We start from the raw sequence: 3,846 nt of genomic DNA on the forward strand, positions 1-3,846 counted from the left end.
ACCCAGTTTGAGACCGCTTTGCCTTCCCTCGCTCAGTGCCAGGGAATCCTGTGAAGTGTAGTTTCGGGAGACGTTTAGCCTTCTCTGTCAGTTCCCAGGATTCCCTAGCACTGAGCCTCAAAGCGTTTTGTCCCGAAGAGGCTCCAGGGGCGGCGTCGGGGGCTTCTCCTCTGGCCCTCCTCCGTCGCGGGGATGCTCTGCTGGGGAGTTCCTGCATGTCCTCCTCCTCCCTGGAGGGGATTCCCGGTGAGTCTCGGCGCTGGGGCTGGGGGCGCGGCAGAAGCAGCGCTAGGGCGCGGGGTCCTTTCCTCTCCTCCGGCGCCGGAGGGCGAGGGTGAAGGGCGGGGGCCGGAGGACGAGGCCGTGCTGGCAGTCCATGGAGAGGCTCTCTCGGGGGTTGCCCTGGAGCTGGCACTGGTGCAGGAGGATGGCGGCGAAGAGGAAGAGCTGCAGCTTGGCCAGCCGCTCCCCGATGCAGCGCCGCTTCCCCAGCGAGAAGAGCAGCACTTGGGCCGCCCTCTCCCGGTCCAGCCTGGGCGGCTGCCGTCCTCCTCCCTCCAGGAAGCGCCCGGGGTCGAAGCGGTGGGGCTCCTTCCAGCGCCGGGGGTCGTGGTTGACGGACCACTGGTTGACGAAGACCACGGTGCCTTGGGGGATGTGGAAGCCCTCCAGGGCCACGTCGGAGGTGGTGGCGTGCGGGATGGTCAGCGGCACGAAGCTGGAGTAGCGGAGGCTCTCGTAGAGGAAGGCCTCCAGGCGGGGCAGGGAAGGCCGGTCCTCCGCCCTCGGCAGCCGCCCGGGGCCCACCACCGAGTCCAGCTCCTCCTGCAGCTGCCCTCGCAGCTCCGGGTGCTTCAGGAGCAGCAGCAGCACCCAGGCCAGGCCGGTGGAGGTGGTGTCTTGGCCGGCCCCGAAGAGGTCCGAGAGCGTGCCCTCCACGTCCTCCTCCTCCTCCTCCTCTTCGGCCAGCAGCCCCTGCCGCGCCCTGGAGCCCAGGATGGCGTCGCTCATGTCCCGCGGGGGCTCCCCGGGCCGGAAGGTCAGCCGGTGCTGGGCCACTTTGCTCCGGACGAAGTCGTGCATCTCTCGGGTGAGGGCCTGGAAGTCTCGGAAGACGGAGCGGACCGGGTTGGGGAAGGCCTGCAGCCAGGGCAGCACGTCCACCAGGCTCCCGGAGGCCACCGTCTGCCCGAAGCGGTCGTTGCGGCCCAGGAGGGCGCGGAACTCGGCGTCGTCGTGGCCGTAGCGCTGCCCGAAGCAGAGGGCGCACATCACGTTGGCGTTGGCCACCGTCAGCAGCGGGGCCGGGTCGACGTAGCCTCCGCCGCGGGGGCCCTGGCCGCTCCGCCGGACCAGCTGGGCGATCAGCTCCAGCGCCTCCTCGGCCACGTGCTGCTCGAAGAGGCGCCTGCCGGGAGCCTGGGCCGTCGAGAAGGCCCTCAGCGTGGCCTGGGCCAGCTTCTTCTGGGCCCGCCAGCGCGCGCTGTAGCTGCCGAAGGCCAGGCTCTTCCCGCCGGAGACCAGGCCGAAGGAGGGGAAGTCGGGCCTGCCGGCGAAGGGGCCCCCCAGCTGCAGCAGGGCCCGACGGATGGCCGCCTCCCCGTTCAGCACCACCACCCTCCGGCGGCCCAGGCGCAGCTGGAAGACCGGCCCGAAGCGCCGCGCCAAGGCGCAGAAGGTGCGGTGCGGCAGGCGGCCCAGCTGCGGCACGTTGCCCAGGAGCGGCCAGCCGACGGGGCCAGGCAGCGGGCGGCCCTTCGCAGCCCCCTTCCTCCGCGCCCACAGCAGCGCCAGCAGCAGCAGCGCCAAGCAGCCCAGCAGCGCCCCCTCCGCGCCCCGACCCAGCCGGGCACCGGCAGCCCCTTCCAGGCCGCCCTCCAAGGAGCCCATCCCGCCTCTTGCCAAGGGCTGCCCCAAGCCACAGACACACGGACGGGGCGCTTCAAGGGCTGCTGGAGCGGGCTACAGCCGCAGCCCCCGCCTCGCCTTCGAAGGGTCCCGCGGGCGGCTTTGCTTCTTTTGGGGGGCGAGGCGGAAGAGCCAGGTCCAGCCCGGGAGAGGGGCTTCCAAGGGCCGCCCCCTCTGTCAGCAGGTTCTTTGGGCTCCTTTTGCCCCGAGTTGTGCCTATGCCCCAGGGACCCCCCTTCGGAAAGGCCTCCCGGCGCTGCTCTGAGGAGCTGCGAACGAGCGATGCCCTCCCGACTTTATATGCCGTCGAGGAAGGAAGGGGCCGAGCTTTCCCTCCTGCGCCTCCTCCCCTTGTGGGGGTCCCAGAGTCAGTCCTCTCTCTCTCTCTCTCTCTCTCTCTCTCTTTTACTTTCCTTCCTTCCTTCCTTCTCTCTTTCTTTCCTTCTTTCTCCCCCTCTCTCTTTCCTTCTTTTTATTCTCTCTCTCTTTCTCTCATTCTCTTCTTTTCCTCCCCCCCAGCCCTGCCTCCCTTTCCTCCAAAGAGAGGACTGAGGCCTCCCTGGGACCTTCCCTCCTGCCAGGGATGGTGATGATGATGTCGGGGGCTTTCCAAAGGCCTCCTGGGGCCAAACCAGCCTCCTCCTCGCAGCAGCAGACCCAGGAGATGGACAGAAGGCCAGCTGGGATGCTACTGGACTCTGCCAGGCACCCTTGGCTGCAGCCACACTGAAGAAATAATCCAGTTTGAAACTGGTTAGATGCTGTGGAATCCTGAGAATTGTAGTTTGTGGGTGGCACCAGAACTCTCTGACAGAAGGCTAAATGTCTCACAAAACTACAGTTCCCAGAATTCCATAGCATTGAGCCATGGCAAAAATCCATCAGTGATACCTTTACTGGCCAACCAAAATGCACATAACATTTAGCCATGGCAGTTGAAGCGGTGTCAAACTGGATTGTTTTTCCAGCAGCCTGAAATATATCCCTATGGATAAAAATCCAAGGTATCAGCTTGGTATCAAGACACTGTTATTCCCTAGCATTCAGCCAGGGCAGTTTAAGCAAGTACTGAACTGACCTCCCCTGACTTTGTGCCTGGTTTTTCCTCTCTGCTGGGAAATCGGAAAGTTTCCTGAGGATTGTTTTTTAATTTCGATTTTGTTGCTGTTTGACAGTTTGCACCAGTTCCATGTGCCCCAAAGGACTGTAGCTTAAAGCTGAGGGAAGGAGATGGTGCTCCACACACACACACACACACACACACAAGTGGGAGGGAAAGGCTTGGGCTATGGTTGACCCAGGACTTCAGTGTCAGGCCTCTGTGTGTGTGTGTGTGTGTGTGTGTTGCTTGTTACTGGATGTTGAAGCTTGCAAAAGTTACTGTTCTGGATTGTAGCCAGATCTTTTAAATATTGTGATAGTTTAATACCACTTTAGTTGTCAGTTTTGTAGGTTTTTAATTGTATTCTGTTTTTTAGACTTTAGATCCCAGTCTTGGGAGGAAAGCAGGATAGAAAATAAGAATAATGCATCTAACAGAAACCCCTGCCATCGTGACCACTGGCCATGCTAGCTGGGGATCATGAGTGTTGTAGTTAGAGAATTATAAAGAGATCCAATTACCTGAAGGACCATCCATTTCAACTCTCTAACAGTGATTGAACCCACGGAAAGCATCCCCAAGAGATCCAGAAAGATCCCTTTCCAGCTCTGCTCCAGTGCGTTGTTGTGTGCCTTCAACCCATTTCCAACTTATGGCGACGCTAAAGCAAACATATCATGGGGCTTTCTTGGCAAGATTTGTTCAGAGGAGGTTTGTTGTCGCCTCCGTCTGAGGCTGAGAGCATGCGACATAAGACTAGGTTTAGAAGACTAGAAGTGCAAGTCTTATGTCGCATGCTCTCAGCCTCAGAGGAAGAAATGCTTAACCTACAGTCT

The 3,846-nt window shown here is 61.0% G+C and overlaps 1 pseudogene; it reads right to left on the minus strand.

Annotated features, from left to right (window-relative positions):
• Positions 1-288: 288 nt before the first annotated feature.
• On the minus strand, positions 289-1,890 carry LOC149314813 (cytochrome P450 1B1 pseudogene; annotated as a pseudogene).
• Between the last annotated feature and the right edge of the window lie 1,956 nt (positions 1,891-3,846).

The sequence above is a fragment of the Sceloporus occidentalis genome, unplaced genomic scaffold (assembly GCF_023333645.1).
Source record: "Sceloporus occidentalis isolate IW3139 unplaced genomic scaffold, rSceOcc1.0.p SCAF_4, whole genome shotgun sequence".
Taxonomy (NCBI): Eukaryota; Metazoa; Chordata; class Lepidosauria; order Squamata; family Phrynosomatidae; genus Sceloporus; species Sceloporus occidentalis.